The sequence below is a fragment of the Apium graveolens genome, chromosome 9 (assembly GCF_009905375.1).
Source record: "Apium graveolens cultivar Ventura chromosome 9, ASM990537v1, whole genome shotgun sequence".
Classification (NCBI taxonomy): Eukaryota; Viridiplantae; Streptophyta; class Magnoliopsida; order Apiales; family Apiaceae; genus Apium; species Apium graveolens.
This window is the reverse complement of record NC_133655.1, coordinates 30,142,891-30,161,561: the sequence shown is the minus strand read 5'-3', so window position 1 is coordinate 30,161,561 and position 18,671 is coordinate 30,142,891.

The window sequence follows — 18,671 nt, the reverse complement described above, 5'->3', positions numbered from 1 at the left end:
AGCTCTCGTGATATTTGTTCATCACTGAGAGAGGACAGTTCCATATTGTAACAGAGTTTATTATATTGAATAAAGTCTGTTTTCTGTTACTTGAGTTCTTTAATTTGATTTGATTGTGATAAATACTGTATTCAAACCCCTTCTACAGTGTGTGTGACCTATCAAGTGGTATCAGAGCCTATCTGTTAACACACAAACAGTTTAAGATCCAAAAACAATCATGTCTGAAGCAGAAACTCCAACCAAGCCCACCAAAACTGAAGAACCTCCAAAGACTCAAATCCATAGTCGATATGAGGCTATTAGTCTTCCCATACTGAAACCATCTGAATATCCCATATGGAAGGTGAGGATGACTATGTTTCTGGAAGCTACAGATCCAGAATATCTTGACAGAATCAATGAAGGACCTCACAAGCCAACAAAGCTCGCTGTTGTAGTTGCAGGTGAAGCAGCAAAGTCTGTACCAATGGAGAAGAGTGATTACACTGCTAAGGATATTGTATCAATTGCTAAGGATGCTAAGGTACGACACTTGCTGCATAGTGCCATTGATAATGTAATGTCAAACAGGGTAATTAACTGCAAGACTGCAAAGGAGATATGGGATGCCTTGGAGACAAGGTGTCAGGGAACTGATTCGATTAAGAAAAACATGAAGACAATACTCACTCAAGAGTAGGAACACTTTGACTCAAAGCCTAATGAGTCATTGACTGACTTATATGACAGATTTGTCAAACTCTTGAATGATTTGTCACTAGTTGATAAGGAGTATGATCTTGAAGATTCAAACCTTAAATTCCTGTTAGCTCTTCCTAAAAGTTAGGATTTGAAGGCAACAATTATAAGAGAGAACTATAATCTTCATGAAATAACTCTTGATGAAATTTATGGGATGCTCAAGACTCATGAACTTGAGATGGAACAAAGAAGCAAGAGGAAAGGAGGAAAGTCAAGGACAGTTGCTCTTAATGCTGAGGAAGAATCCCCCAAGGCAGCTACCTCAAGGAAAGGCAAGGGAAAAGCGCTCATCATAAAGTCTGATACTGAGTCATCAAGTTCTGATAGTGATGATGACTCAGAAATTGAAAGCTTGCCTGAGATGGATGCTGATGAATAGATGATGAAGCTGTGTGCTCTTATGGTGAAAGGAATCACAAGGATTGCATACAGCAAGTTCAGGAAGGGAAAGAAGTTTTCCAGGAAAGGTGCAAGTCTTGATAAGAAGAGTTTTAGAAAATCTGAAGGCAAAGGAGGGAAGTCTGATAGAGGAGATTACACAAATGTAAAATGCTACAACTGTGGTGAGAAAGGCCACATATCTCCTGATTACAAGAAAGTGAAGAGTGACAAAGGCAAGGCTCTTGTCACAAAGAAGAAAAGCTGGACAGACTATTCAGATTCTGAAAGTGAGGAGAACTATGTCTTGATGGCAAATGCTGATGGCAGTTCTGAAGCTGCTGAGTTAAAGGTACCTCAAACTACTTATGCCTTTCATACTGATGACATTAATGAGTTAAGAAGATATCTTAAAACCATGTTCATTAGTTATAGAGATCAAACTTTAACATGTGAAAGATTAACTTCTGAAAATCTAGCTTGTAAATAGAGGAATGATTATTTAGAAAAAGAGTTAGTCATGTTCCATCAAACCCAGAAAGATAAAGATGATGCTTTCTATGTTAGGGATGAAGTACTTAAAATGAATGAATATCTAAAGATTGAGTTAGAAAAGGAAAGAGAGATTATCAAGACTTGGACTAACTCTGGCAGAACAACTCAGAATTTGTTAAGTAGTGGAAACTGGAAAGAGGGCTTAGGTTATGGAGATGATAAGAATGATAAAGCAACTGTAGAAATTAAGCCTATAGTTGTTAAACAAAAGCCAAAGTTAAAACCTGTTAAGTTTGTAGCTGTAAAGTCTGATACTGAGAAATCAGAAGTTAAAGAGGAATTAATTTCTGACAAACTAAAACAGGAAGAGACAACTGAAGTTAACGTAAACTTAATGACAAAGAAGCAGCTTAAGCATAAGCTGAAAGATGTTAAGAATGTAAACAAGGTAAAGTCACCTAGGAAAAATAGGAATGGAAAGGAATGTGTGAATAAAAGCAATGATTATAAACCTGTTCCTAATGCTCCTAGAAAAATATGTCATAACTGTGGAAGTTCTAACCATCTGGCTTCTTTTTGCAGGAAGAATAAGAACATAAACTCCTTAACTTCAAAGTCAGGAGTTAAGAGTCAGTTTGTTAGATATAGGCCACAAAATCCTTATTTTCATTGTGGTAGTTTATGGCATTCCATTTATACTTGTAAGGAATATCATAGTTTGTAGTATGATTATTATCAAATAAAACCTTCTTTAAAGAAAGTAAGCATTGTTCTTTCTAGTGTAAGTTCTGAAACAAAGTCTAATAGTGTAAATGCTGATAAGAAAAATGTTAACATAAACTCTGATGCTAAATCCGCTGCAAATGTTAACAAACTTAATAAGGCCAAAGGATCCAAGCAAGTCTGGGTCCTTAAAACTAATCATTAGTGGTCTTTGTGATTGCAGGGCAACAGGAAAAACATCCTAGTTCTGGACAGTGGATGCTCAGGACATATGATTAGAAATAAAGCCCTGCTATCAGACTTTGTGGAGAAAGCTGGCCCAAGTGTTTCTTATGGAGATGGCAACATTGGAAAAACACTGGGATATGGAAATATCAATCTTGGGAATGTCATCATTAAAGAAGTAGCTCTGGTCTCAGGACTTAAACACAATCTGCTGAGTGTCAGTCAAATCTGTGATAGAGGTTATCATGTGGATTTCTTTGAAGAACACTGTGAAGTTGTAAGTAAATCTACAGGCAAAGTTGTTCTGAAAGGATACATGCATGGTAACATTTATGAAGCCAAGCTTTCAACAAGTACTGATGGTTCTGCAATTTGTCTGTTGAGTAGAGCATCAATTGAAGAAAGCTGGAATTGGCATAAGAAACTCTCTCATTTAAATTTCAATAATATAAATGAACTAGTCAAGAAAGATCTTGTGAGTGGACTGCCAAAATTAGTATTTGCTCCTGATGGCCTTTGTGATTCCTGTCAGAAGGCTAAACAAAGAAAATCTTCATTCAAGAGCAAGACTGAATCATCAATTCTTAAGCCTTATCACCTACTACATGTAGATCTATTTGGTCCAGTAAATCTCATGTCTATTGCAAAGAAGAAATATGCTATGGTCATAGTGGATGAGTTCATCAGATACACATAGGTGTATTTCTTGCACACAAAAAGTGAAACTGCATCTATGTTGATTGATCATGTCAAGCAACTGGATAAATTGGTCAAAGATTCTGTGAAGTTCATAAGAAGTGATAATGGCACTGAGTTCAAGAATTTGATCATGGAAGAGTTCTGCAAAGACCATGGAACCAAGCAAGAATTTTCTGCTCCTGGAACTCCACATCAAAATATAGTTGTTGAAAGAAAGAATAGAACTCTTATTGAAGCTGCATGAACTATGCTTGATGAAGCAAAGCTACCAACCTATTTTTGGGCTGAAGCTGTGTAGACTGCTTGTTTTACTCAGAATGCAACACTCATTAACAAGCATGGAAAGACACCATATGAGATGGTGAAGAAAAAGAAGCCAAATCTGAAGTATTTTCATGTATTTGGATGCAAGTGTTTTGTTCTTAAGACTCACCCTGAACAACTATCTAAATTTGATTTAAAAGCTGATAAAGGAATTTTTGTTTGATATCCACTTTCCACAAAAGCCTTCAGAGTCTACAATTTAAGAACAAGGGTAGTCATGGAATCTATCAATGTCTTCTTTGATGATAAGAAGATTACTGGACTTGAAGATTTCAATGATCATGATCAGTTGAGATTTGAAAATGAAGACTTAAATTCTGATATTGAAAATCCTGACAGTCTAAATCCTGATACTGCAAACTCTGATGGATTAATCTCTGATATATTGAAACTGTGGTGACTACGCCAAAGGAAGATGCACCTGTGCAGGGGGAGCATACTGAAGATACAACCACATCTCAAGAACCATCAGAACATATAACTGGCTCTTCATGTTCTGATTCTGCAAGTTCTGATAAGCCAAGTTCTGATAATTCAGATAACTTAAATTCTGAAGGATCCAACTCAGAGAGCATAGTTTCAGGGGGAGCATTAGAAAATGTTGATCAAGATAGCATGGATCATGGGGCAGCACCTAGTTCTAGAAAAAACCTTCCATCTGCAAGGAAGTGGACTAAATCACATACACCTGACTTAATTATTGGAAATCCTGATGCAGGTGTCAGAACTAGAACAACTACTTCAAGTGAATGTCTCAATAATTCTTTTCTTTCTCAAACTGAACCAAAGAAAGTGGAAGAAGCTCTTCAAGATGCTGATTGGGTGCAAGCAATGCAGGAAGAGTTAAATGAATTTAATAGAAACAAAGTCTGGACCCTAGTGCCAAGACCAAAGAACAGATCTGTTGTTGGTACAAAGTGGGTGTTCAGAAACAAAACTGATAGTGATGGAATAATTACAAGGAATAAAGCAAGGCTGGTTGCAAAAGGATATTCTCAACAGGAGGGAATTGATTATGATGAAACATTTGCACCAATTGCTAGATTGGAAGCCATAAGGATATTTTTGGCTTATGCTGCTCACAAAAAGTTTACTGTCTTTCAAATGGATGTAAAAAGTGCTTTTCTCAATGGAGAATTGGAAGAGGAAGTATATGTTGAACAACCTCCAGGATTTGTAGATTCCAAATTTCCAAATCATGTCTACAGGCTTGATAAAGCACTTTATGGCCTTAAGCAAGCTCCAAGAGCATGGTATGAGACTTTAGCTCAGTTTCTTCTGGAAAGTGGATCTAACAGAGGAACTATTGACAAAACTCTATTCTACCTCAACCATGGAAAGAACTTATTTTTGGTTCAGATATATGTTGATGATATCATCTTTGGTTCTACAACTGACAGACTTTGCAAGAAGTTTGCCAAACTGATGCAGTCAAAATATCAAATGAGTATGATGGGGGAACTTAGCTATTTTCTGGGCCTTCAAGTCAAGCAGAATGAAGAAGGCACTTTTATTTGTCAAACCAAGTACACCAGAAATTTGATGAAGAAATTTGGAATGCAAGATTGTTCAAGTGCATCCACTCTCATGGCCATTGCAACAAAATTGGACAAGGATACTGGTAAATCTGTAGATATTACTGATTACAGAGGTATGATTGGCTAGTAGACCTGATATCATGTATGCTACCTGTCTTTGTGCAAGATTTTAAGCAGATCCAATAGAACCTCACTTAACAGCTGTGAAAAGAATTTTCAAGTATCTTTAGGGAATAGCTGATCTGGGATTGTGGTATCCTAGAGAATCAGACTTTAAACTAATAGGTTACTCAGATGCAGGTTGCAAAATTGACAGGAAAAGCACATGTGGAAGCTGCCAATTTCTTGGAGGCAGATTGGTTTCTTGGTTTAGCAAGAAACAAAAGTCAATTTCCACTTCAACTGCAGAAGCAGAGTACATTACTGCAGGAAGCTATTGTGCACAGATTATTTGGATGAAGAATCAGTTACTGGATTATGGGTTAACATATTTTAAAATCCCTATTTACTGTGATAATCAAAGTGCTATTGCTATAAAAGGTAATCCAGTTCAACACTCAATGACAAAGCGCATCAGCATAAGGTACCACTTCATAAGGGAACATGTGGATGAAGGTACAGTGGAATTGCACTTTGTTCCAACAGATTAACAACTAGCAGATATCTTCACCAAACCACTGTGTGAAGCTACTTCTACAAGATTGGTAAATGAACTTGGAATGGTTTCAGGTTCTTTCTCTAAATCTGCTTAGTTTTTGTTCTGATGCATCAGACTTTATGATCAGTATTTACAGATATTATCATCTTTGTGTATTCTGTGATTAATTGAAAATTGCTTAAGTACAGATTGTTGTCTGATGTGAATTTCTAAACTCTGATAGTGATATGAATGTTTCTGTGATTATTCAATCCAATGAGGATAAATATGCTAGATGCTGACCTAGTAGTCTTTAATATACTAACAAATCCCATGTTTGAAGTAATTGTTTATGTGGAAATATGTTGACACAAGCAAATTCTGATATTGAGCTTAGTTAAGTTTACTTTGTCTATCTTATTACTAAGTCAAAAACTAGAATAATGCTTCTCATCTGTTAAGTTCCGATGTTAGTAAATCTTGTGAATGTACTAAGTGCTGATAAGCCTCACTTATCAAAAGAAAAGGAAAAGAAAAAGAAATAAAAATCAGGTACTCCTTTGAGATCTAGAGTAAAAACCGTGGAAGGGAAGACCCAAGTGCATTACTGGTATTAAGTAATATGCATCAGAAAAGCAAAAATAAATATTTTTCTTGGTGACTTTTCACACTCTATGATTACTGGAGAAATACTCTGATAATAGTATAAATTCTGATAAGCAGTCGTGACTCACTTACACTGAGAAGCCACTGTAAAATGGAATTTCAAAAGATGCACAAAATAAGCACAAAACAGTTGAGGTGGACTCATGCATGAACTCATTCTAAAGTAGACTTCGGAATCATGATAGATTTTGAGCAAAGTTCTTAGTTATGCCTTATTTCTAAGATGTACTGAAGTGAATCAAACTTTAATCTTTATCTGATATTTAGCTTACTACACACACATACACTCCATATGAATGATGAAAATTATTGTGGTGATAAATGTTGTTTTAGATGAACGTTTAAGTGTCAGTTACATAAATTCCGAGGACAAGTTATGATGGAAGTTCTGATAATTAAGGTATGAAGAAACAAAATAAGAATTTGTGTGAAGAATTACAGAAATAGGCATTCATTTTTCAAATTAAGAAATCATGTTCTGATGACTGTTAAGTTCTGATATAAGTCTAAGTTCTGATATTAAACTCTGATTCTTTACTTGACTTATTTGTGGTTAAAATCTGAAACAATCTTATTTAAAATCAGAATATGTTTGGGTGAGCTATTAACAGTCAATATAATTTGGGTTAGTGGTACACGTTTATGCATAGTAATTTTTACTTTTTCATGTGCGCATTAAATCCTGTTTTAAACTTTCAATGGCTGTTTTTATTCTCATCAGTCTAGAGAGACGAGGTAGAATATAACCATTCAATTTTACTTGCATCTCTTGACATTCCATTGGCTATATAAACCAACACCTCATTCCAGTAAACACATCTCTCATTTTCTCTCAAACTCATTTCTTTTTCACTCATCACAACTATGGTTCATTACAACTTAGTTCTGAACTATGACACCTTCACTATCAATATGAGTTGTCCAGAATTGTAGCAGGAATGGCATGTCACTTCCATTCCTGATGAAATTTGGGACTCAGTTCCCCAAGTGGTCCTCACAGACCTCTTGTTCTTCTACATGGACTACCATAGCCATCTTGAGCGACTGGAAGAGGAACGGTTGGAAGCTCTTCGACAGCAGGAGCGTATTATTCGTCTTATTGTTCTTTTTCTTGAGAGCAGGAAGAAGAAATAATTTCTGCTCCATGTTTCTCTTCACCGTCAGCCTTGTCTGGCTTTTTAGCTTAGGACAAAAGCTGTTGATGTTAGGATTTGTAGCTTAGGACAATCTTGTACTTTTGAGCTTGTAATTTAAATTTCATGAAATTTATTTGCTCAATATATTAATGAAATTTTATATTTATGCAAGATTTTGTCTCTGAGTCATTTGATATTCTGATAACATTTTAAATCCTGATACTAACCATATTCTGATGACCTTTTTAGCTCTGATACAAATCAATAACTGATTCTGACGTGGCAGTATTTGTTTAATTGGGTTATTAATGGTCATTTTCTCATTGGTTATAATTTTACGGAATATTGGTAAGGCAGTAATAATTTTAAGTGGGAACAGTTTTAAATTTTAAAATAGAACTGAACTACCTTGATTAATGGGATTACTTGGTAAGTGGAACAGTTTTTCCTTGAAAAACTGCATGTGATAAGTAATGATTACTGAAAACCCGTGCCCATTAAATATCTTTTACTGCTGCATGTCTGACAGGTGTCTCAACGGTTACTTTTTCTACCGTGTATAAGTAAAAGAGAGAAAAGATTGTAAAATCTTTTATTTACTTTCATATTTTATCTCTCTCTCTTTACTTCTATTCTCTCTCATCTACTGACGATTTTTCATACAGACATTTTCTTAAACACCTTACAGGCAATCTTTTTTCTCACGAATTCTCATGGCACCCAAGGACATAATCTTCGATGGAGCAACATTTGTTCCTAATAACTTCTCTGCTATTCTTAGCAAGTCAGAAGCACCCTCTGAACTTTACTTCATTCAGGACTTTCTTGCTAGTTCTGATATTGGGTATGCTATGACTGAACCCGAAGCAGTTTCTGGTACTCAAGTACTGGAGTTCTGGAGAAGCGGTGTGTATGATGATGGTGGTGCTCAAGGGTACCCAAGTATTATTTTTTCATCTGGGGAGGATGAGTATATTGTGACATTGTCTACGGTTCGACAAGCACTGCATCTACCTGAGAACTGTGTCTATTCTACTGTTGACGAGCTAGTTCTTCAAAACATGATGGTCAGTCTGGGATATGAAAGAACATTGGCAAAGCTGGGCTAAATGAAGATATTTTTCATAAGGAGGGAATGGAGTTTCTTCTTTGATTGCATAACTAAAGCTTTTGCAAACAAATGTTCCAATTTTGATGCAATTCCCATATTCATCCAATAAATCGGGTATGCTTTTAAAAATCGAACTGATTTTGATTATGCACGTGTTGTTTTAGGTTTTATTTGGGACAGAATGAATGAAGATAGATCTACTATTTATTTTGCTAGATTCTGTCAGCTTATTTATAGTTTATGTTGTGATAATAAGCCCCAAGGTTATGGTGAATTAATTTCATCATTCAAAACAGCTAAAAGAGCTTTTACTGACTTATTATCTACTGATAATAAGACGGCTGTGTTAAGATCCCTCTTAATTCCTTTATCTGTCAAACAAGCCTTAATAACCTATGGCCCTGTTAAGTACACTTCATTATATCCTGATGTTCAACCATCCGAACCTCATCCATCAACACCTACCACCTCTACTCAATCACCACAACCTTCTCAACCTCAACCATCAGAACCTATAGTGCATCCTTCATCTTCCACACCTAAGAGGACTAAGAAAGTACCTCAGACACAACAGAAGAGAAGGAGATTCATTCTGCGAGATGAATCAGATGCTGAGGAATAGGTTTCTGTATCAGAACCTGTTGTTAAAGAAGCTGAGAAGGTCTCTTCTTAGAAGGGTGATGATATTGGGAGTTCTAGGCCTCTAAAAAGGCTTAGAAAGCATAATACTGATGATACAGCTCCTAAAGTCACCTTAAAAGCTAAAAGATTTAAAACATTGGCAAAAAGGCCAGAAGATTCTGGTAAAGGAATGGAAGCAGTAGCTAAGGAAGGGGATCAGGAATCTCTGATCTCACAAGACCCTGTTGAAGCTCACAATTCTTCGAGTGCTGATTCAGACCCTCATGCTACTCATCACTCACCACTACATGAGCCATAATCTACTCACATTCCTACACCTCCAGTATCTCCAATAAATGCTGATACCCAGGGGCCAAGTGATGAAATTGACATTCATAACTTGGAAGTGCCTCAAGTTTTGCATCTAGAAGCTCCACCAACTCAAGTCACTCCAACAACAACACCAATTCCTGATGCTGATTTTAATCTAGAATTACCTACAACACCTTTTCTGCATCTAGATACTGAAGATCAGATTTTAGGTGAGCATCAGAATATGGATGTTGATCAGAACTTAGTTGGAGATCAGCTTTTAGAGGATGATGTTGAAGCCTCCATAGCTTCTCATACTGTTCTTTTATCAGAAGATGCTGAAGTTGTTGACTCTGTAAGTTCTGATGCTACACATGTTGATGCCACTGGTAATGTTGCTACAAATGTAGATGCTGATGCAGCTGGTCCATCAGGACATGCACCTCAACAAACTCTTCATAAAGCTGAGATAGTCAAGAAGTTTGTTACAGGGGAAGCACCAGTACCTTGGAGTGAAACTCCTAGAGGACAGGAGTGGACTAAGGGGTGGAACACAGTTACCTTTGTTCCTTCTGAAAAGATTCTTGCTGAGCATCTTGCTAAAGCTGATGAAATGCTGATCAATGATGATTTCAAGACATAGCTGAGAGTTACTGCATTGAGTACAAGGCACCTTCAAGTTCAACACTCAATAACTCATGACAAGGTGAATAAAATTCATGAAAACTTGATCCAGCAAGATATAAATCTGAAACTTGAAAAGAAAAGGTTTTTCCAACCTACCTTTGACAGAATTGCCTACATTGAGAAAACCTAAGAGAAGCAACAGTCTCAGATTGATGAAATTTTGAAGAATCAAACTTCTCATCAAAATCAACTCAATGAGATCCAATCCTCAGTGGAATTGCTTGTCTCTCTTCTTTTACCTGCTGATGTCAAAAACGGGGAGAAAGTAATTAAGTCCAAATACAAACCTGATAAGACACTGAAGAAAAAGGATGATGGTAATGACCCGGGAAACTCTGGAATGGGTGGAGGTCGTGGTCAAGGTGGCGGTCTCTCATCAAGTAGAGCAGGAACTACAAGTCATAGAACAAGTTCTGATACTGGGAGAAGAATAAATTCTGATACTGGTAAAAGGATAAGTTCTGATGAACGTTTGGAACTTGATGAAGAAATTTCAAGACAATTATTTCTGAAAGAAAATCCAGGAATGGACTTTGAGAGTCTAATGGAAGAAGAAGCTAGACTTAAGTTAGAAAAGGTCAACTCCAAATCTGAAGCTTCTGTTGTTAAAAAGAAACTTCCTACGGCTAAAGGCATTGTGATAAAAGAAAGGACAAATCCTGTGGCAACTAAGGCCAAATCATAATTGCAGATAGATCCAAGGTCCAAGGGCAAAGAAAAAGTTGGTGAACCTGTAAAGGTTTATGTGCCTCCTATGGATGAAGAAATTTCTGTTGAAGATGCTGATCTTACTCTGACTTCAAGGAAGATTTCTAAAATAACCTCTGACATGGCTCAAGTTGTTCAGAGTCAAGATATAGTTAGTTCTGATATAACAATGAAGCAAGAAACCTCTGACATAGCTCAAGTTGGCTTGATATCAGAGGATAAGTCAAAGGAAACCTCTGACATTGCTCATGTTAAATCCTCAAAGTTACTCCTACCAGGATTCACTAAAGCCAAACAGACTCAACCTTTAAAGACTGCAGCGAGTGGTTTTGAAGCAAGAGTGGTTACTGGAAAGGAAGCAAGAGATAAATCTGGATTGGGTAGTGCTGATGAAAGAAGAGTGCAAAACACAACCAATGATCCAACTTCCTTAAGTGAACCAGGTATTGGAGCAACTCCTGAAAGATTGAATCAACTTGAATCTGTACAGATGGTCTACCATACCTTCTTGAAAGAACATATCTTGTTATATTTCATGACAGATGGAAGGGTTTACCATATAAGGGAAAATGCTATACCACTGAAGTATTTTGAGGAACTAGAACATGTTTTATTCTTACTTCAAGTGAATGACAGAATAACAGAAAGTGCTGCAAATTAGTTGAAGACTCAGATTCAGAGACAGAAAAGGCTTTATTCTGTAAAGTCTGACAGCACATATTGTCCCAAGTACAAAGATCACAAGGGTGATATTATTGATATAAAGCCTAATACTGCAAAGATCAGAACATATCTTGGTATTAAGGGACTTGAATTCAATCTAGAGTCTGACAAAGCCTATGTCATAAGACTAGATCAGGAGTTGAGAAAAGCAAAAATTAATGATCTCAGATATGCTATCTTCCAAACTGGTGAAGATACTGCATAACTCAAAGATGCTAAAAGGAGGATGATTGATGAACTCAGATATGCCGAGAGATGTTTGTTAAAGAACTATCTCAGAACAACTCCTGACATTGAAGAGATTAGATAGTGAAGCCAAGTCAAGATCTACAACTGCTCAAATTATGATGTTTATACAGACTGAAGTTGTTATCAGAAGTTAAAGTTGGTAAAGCTTTAAGGACTGTAAGTTGTAGTTATCTAGTCAAATTCTCATGCATTTGTACTTAATGTTTTTGACATCATCAAATATCTGTTAAACTTGTATATTATGCTAATTTACAAGTTGAGGGAGATTGTTAGATATATTTGATAATGTCATGTCTAATATGATTTGTGTTTAGTTTTTCAGATATTACTTAAACAGGACAAATCAGTACTTAACTGAAATCAGCACTTATACTGAAGTCAGAACTTAAGTTATCAGTATTTAAGGTTCAGGAGATATTTATCAGGAGATAATATCAGGACTTAAAGGAAACTTTCAGATAAGAAAGGCGGCTGATTGAAACGAAAGAAGATCAAGACAAACGTAAGAAGAGATATGCATGAATAAGGAATTCTATGAAGAATAGAATACTTGGAAGAAAATATAACTGATTGATATATTTTATGAAGCAGAATTATATTCCATATCAATTAGCGATTATCTTGTAACTGTGTGATATAAAAACACAGAAATAGGGTTTACACTATAAGTGTTATCATTATCGAGAATATTATTAATTGTAACCCTAGCAACTCTCGTGATATTTGTTCATCACTGAGAGAGGACAGTTCCATATTGTAACAAAGTTTATTATATTGAATAAAGTCTGTTTTCTGTTACTTGAGTTCTTTAATTCGATTTGATTGTGATAAACACTGTATTCAACCCCGTTCTACAGTGTGTGTGACCTATCATACTTGTAAATAAGCCGGACTAAAAACAACTGAAAACCAATCCAGCTTATTCGATCTACCTGAGGTACAACACCAAACATCCTACGGAACAGCTGGCCATTTCCTACCTGTTTCCTGGCTATGAGTTTCATGATAGGCATCTTGATTCACTGTTATGTTGTGTCAATTTAAGAAAACAAGTATGAGCTATAATGCCCAGCATAATAATATACAGTATGAAATGACTGTATGATAAACTCAAGTATAATGCCTTATATGATAAATGCGTTTTATTCAAAAATAGTTTTCCCTGGTGATACACACCTTCTTTACAAACAATTCTTTAGTGGATTTATTATCCTACGAATACCTTAATGGTAAACCCAGCACCTAGGCTTGGGTTACGGTATTGCATCACAATTCCAATTGGAAAGATTTAGGACATTCACTGGAGCCACCGCATACGATGATCAGTCGTACTACGTAAATAGTAACCTTTTCTACATGTAGAGGGACGACTTCCTTACTCCCAGTTATCACCCTAGCCACATTCGGGCTTGATATGCTACCCCATTCCACCCGGGTATGTTTTGCATACTTCGTATGTCCCTTAGTACACATGGTACCTTCTCATACGAAAAATTAATATAGCAGTCTCCCCAGTACACAAAGTACCGGATCTTCACCCCTCCTTTGTCCTTTTAAGAATCCTATCATATACTTGGAATCATCGAACTATATCGAAGTTCCCCAATCGTTTTGCTTGTTGATAGGCGTAGCTCATCTTATATATATATATATGTACTTCCGAAAGTTTTCGGAGGAAGTACTAAGGATGTGAGTTGACCGTTGTCAACAGATAAATAAATAAGGGGGAGAGTTTCCTTTGAAAATATATTCAAAATATTTAAAATATGTCGAGATAATATTATCCGACGATCTGAAATTATTCGAATGATTTTCCGAAAATCAGAAAGTATTTTAAATTAGGTTTTATGATTTTTAAATCATATTAAATCATTTGATAAATAGATATTAATTAAATAATAATCCTTAAATAATTAATCCTTGAATAATTATACTTTAAATGAATATTTAAAATAATATTACTCAACTAATTTAGGTTTAGATAATTAAAGAAATCTTTAATAATTAATCGAGTTTGAAATAAATAATCATTGGGGAATAATTCTCCTGTTTTAAATGAATAAATGAATTAATATCCATCATTCGGGTATTTAAATATAGTTGAGGGAATACGATTTTTGGAAATCGTTTTAACAAAAGTTCAAGGTATTTAATGTTTCGCAAGTGGACGTCGAGTCCCTTGGGACACAAATACTACGGACTTTAATCGTCCTAAAATATCACCTGGATGATTCCCGTGTTTTTATTTTAAAATCCTGACCGACTCTCGGTCTTATAATTATATGTCCCGCTCGTGACGGCATTAAACATTCTACGACATATACATATCGTACAACATCGCTACATTATGCGAAAACTCAATTACTTAGTATTATGGCAAGCATGAGATTTATGCAAATGATAATAAAACAATCCTTTCACAACACAACAATATATGGAGTTGGGTTCGTAAACTTTCCTGGATATTTCAAGGTGGAGGATGCTCTAGGGTCCGCTCGAAAATCTATAACCATAAACATAAACCGTTTCGTTAGATCCCGTTCTAATTTAGGGCGACTCGTACTCATATGCTACTTATTATTCGTTCTCTCACTTATTTTAACCTTATTATTCCTTTTCGAAGTACCTTATGTCCGTTTATATTTTCATCGTCGGCTCCGCTTATGAATTCTAACGGCTTTCTAATCGCGCGGTCTTGGTTCCAATATTTTTATAAAATTGAAAAATAATTATTTTCACTTGAAATTTTTATAAAAGTTACGGAACTCTATTTAATACTCTCTGTAAAGATTTCATGATTTATGAACATTTTTAAGTCGATCATTTCTATTTCCAAAGTTCGTAATTCGTAGCAGTTTTTGTCACGTAAATTACTTTTAGTAAAACGGTCATAACGTTTGATCCGTAAGTCGGAATCAAGCGATTCAAGTGCCTAAACGATCATTATAACATTTTCTATCATAATAAAGTGTTATTTTTCAAGAAACTACAGCTTATATCTCCTGGAATTTCTGCAGAAATTTAATGTTTGTGTTTTGTTCGTTTTAGCGAGATTACGATTACGATTCGAGTTTCGTTTACGCCTTAAATCTCTATAATACCACCAAAAATCATCAAATCATCATAAACACGCTAAATTCTCTCAAGAACAAAATTTTATTGAGGCAACAATCATCAACCTTAGAACTAATTAATCTAAACATCAAGATTACAACAAACCATTCATCAAAACTAAGTTTACAACTATGTTCCAAAAGATTCTTGAACTTAAACCTTAAATAAAGATGGGTCAAGGATTTATACCTTTATTTAAATCTTGAGATGTTTTCTTGATGATGGTGAAGTCTTGAGAGTGCTTGGTAAGGTTTTTGGAACCTAAATCAACCATTAAAATCAAGAAACCAAAGAAAATTTACTATTCATACTATTCATTATCATCTTTCTTGATTTTTTTTCACCCATCAAAACTTGATAAAATGAGCTCAAAAATTTATCTTACCTTATTTTAGGATGTATGAATCTTGATAATTAATTAGAGATTTTTGCCATGACTAGAGCTTGGAGTTTTGAAATTGATTTCTTGTTTGTTTTTGTGTTTGGCCGAATTAGAGGGTTTGGGGGAGAGAGAGATTTTGTGTTGTTACTTGGATGCTTCTTGGAAAAGTGATGAGTTTGTGTGTATATCTTATCCTAATTATGCATATCTAACACATATCTTTGCTAACTTGCACAAGTTTAAAGCTAGGATATTAGCTAAGTACCCCTTGTACTATTCATGGTTACTATTTGCTAGCTTAGGTGATCATACCTACCTAGATTAGGTTACTATATGTTAACATAATCATGATTACTTCTTTGATTTAGTTCGATACATTTATTTATTTGTTTACGCATTTGTTCGGTCGCTTAATCGTTTTTGTAATAATTTCTCGTAAACGGTTCGCGGTGCAAATCCTTTCGTATTTCTTTATGTTTTGAAGTATCGTTCTAAGATATTAATCCGTAGGATTTTAAATTCGTAATTACATTGTGATTCCCGTAATCCTCGATGGTTCGTAAATACGGTCATTTTTCAAAGTTCATTTTTTTCGAAAACTAATAGTGTTTACACACACTCATTTGGTACGTATAATCATGTTATCAACTGCAAAACTCAATTTCTCATGCTTAACATAGTGTGGGCTAAAAAGTTTTCCCTGTCTGTCAGGGTTACTATTCATTAAGCATTTTTACAAAGTCTCAAAAATTCGAGTTATTATAGTCTTCCCCTCTAACAAGGATTCCGTCCCGGAATCAATTATAAAATAGGTGGGGATATCTATTCCTCATTGCGTCTTCTAGTTCCCAAGTTGACTCTTCAACATTTTTATATCTCCACAAGATTCCAACTAGCTTCACAATCTTGTTCCTCAGTACTAGTTCTTTTTGGTCCATTACTCTTACCGGTTGCTCAACGTAGGTCAGGTCTGGTTGTAAATCTACCTGCTCATACTCTATCACATATCGCGCATCAGCATGGTATTTCCTTAACATTGACACATGGAACACGTTGTGCACTTGTTGCAGATTTGGAGGCAAGGAGAGCTCGTAAGCTAGAGGTCCTATTCTCCTTAAAATTTCAAAGGGTCCTATGAATTTGGGACTCAGCTTCCCTTTCTTTCCAAACCTCATTACTCCCTTCCATTGAGATACCTTCAACAACACTAAATCCCCTACTTCGTATTCTCTATCTTTTCTGGCCTGGTCAGCGTACTTCTTTTGTCTGTCTTGAGCTGCTACCAGTCTCTTCCTAATGAGTCCCACCATCTCCCTGGTTTGCTGGACTAACTCGGGTCCTATTATCACTACGTGAAAAACTGGAATAGACATCACACTTTTTACATCAGTTACAAAAAAACCGATATAAAAACAATTTTTGACATCAGTTGCTCTCAAACCGATGTGAAACAGCATTATTCACATCAGTTTCATGGCTGACCGTTGTATATAACTGCTTTTTAAAAAATTAAAAAAATACGGAACACATTGTTCCCCCTTTACAACTAAAAAAACACGGGGGAAATTTTTACTTAAACAAAATTCATTTCCCCCTTCTCTCTCACTGCTCTCCCTCCCCGACCTCTCTCTCTCGGTACACTCCCCCTCCCTGACTTCTCTCTCTCTCTCTCTCTCTCTCTCTCTCTCTCTCTCTCTCTCTCTCTCTCTCTCTCTCTCTCTCTCTCTCTCTCTCTCTTTCCATCTCCGTCTCCGTCTCTCACCTCTCAACTATCACTCTCCCCTCTCTTTCACCTCTACCCGTTACAAGCCCTAAAATAAAGTTAAACCCTCTAATTATAGATCGAGCAAGAAGGTTGACATGAAACCCTGAGAAGTGTTCATACAACCCGAATCAAGCAAGTTTTACACAAATCGAGCTCTGTTCCACCAAAATTGAACCCTAATTTATAAGTGTATTTTCAATTAAATTTGATTTTTTGGGACTTTTGATTGGTGTGTGTGTGTCTTATAGTCAGATTATTACTAAATTTGTGTATCTTTGTGAATTGATGTGTATGCATTGTTTTTACTTGTGTGAAATGGGGTTTTGTTGATATATTTGTGATAATGTTATTTAAAATGATTGTAATCCTCTTTCTTTTTTGATTGTATGTTTTAAAATGTGTATGTATTTTAGTAATCCTCTTTCTATTTTGATTGTCTGTTTGTGCAGATATGGGGCTTTACAATTTTTTTATTTATATAAATTGTGCAATTTATGGAAGGCAGTTGTGTTGTGTATGATCTTGTGAACAAGTTCACAAGCTTAATTAGATATTTGTTAAAAAAGGTATAAAATTAGTGAAATACAGAAGAGATGTTAATGATTTTGAGGAGAACTAGTCGTAATTGTAATTTAGGTATTCGTTAAAAAAAGGTATAAAATTAGTGAAACACAATGTAATTGTATATGGTATGATAGGTTTATCATAATTTGTTAAATGGGTAACCATGATAATTTAATAACTACCATTATTCGAATAAAATTATGCGTAGTTATTATGTACTCAAGAAAATGATTAGGTGTTAGTAAATTATGAATTTTTATTTAATATTTGAAATTATGATCAGGTAGGTTATATGGATAAGTCATGGATATCTACAGATAGGGATTCATCAGACTATGAAATTGGGGTTGAAAAGTTTTTGATATTTGCTGAAGGAAACTGTAAGGATCCTAAGATGATACCCTGTCCATGTGCACGTTGCTGCAATTTTAAGAAATTCTCGGTAAAAATCATTAGGGGCATCTATATGAAAAGGCTTTTAGTTTAGGGTCATCGGCTGGTAGCACAATGCCACCTCCGTGTTCGGAAAATATTGAACAGAACGTTGAAGAAAATTTTGCTGCATCATAGGTAGGTGATATCTGTGAAGCAGCATATAATAACCGGGGTAATTTGGGTGATGATTGTGATAAGGATTCAGAGAAGTTTAAGAAGTTTTTGGCCGATGCAGAGCAACCTTTGTTTGAAGGCAGCGATTTTAGTAAATTAGATTTGATGCTCAAGTTACATAATTGGAAAGCAAGATTTGGTATTAGTGATAGTGCGTTTACGGATTTACTTTCTTCCGTTAGCTCCTTACTTCCTAAAGATCACATTTTGCCAAGTAATGCATACACAACTAAGAAAACCCTATCCGATTTAGGTCTTGAA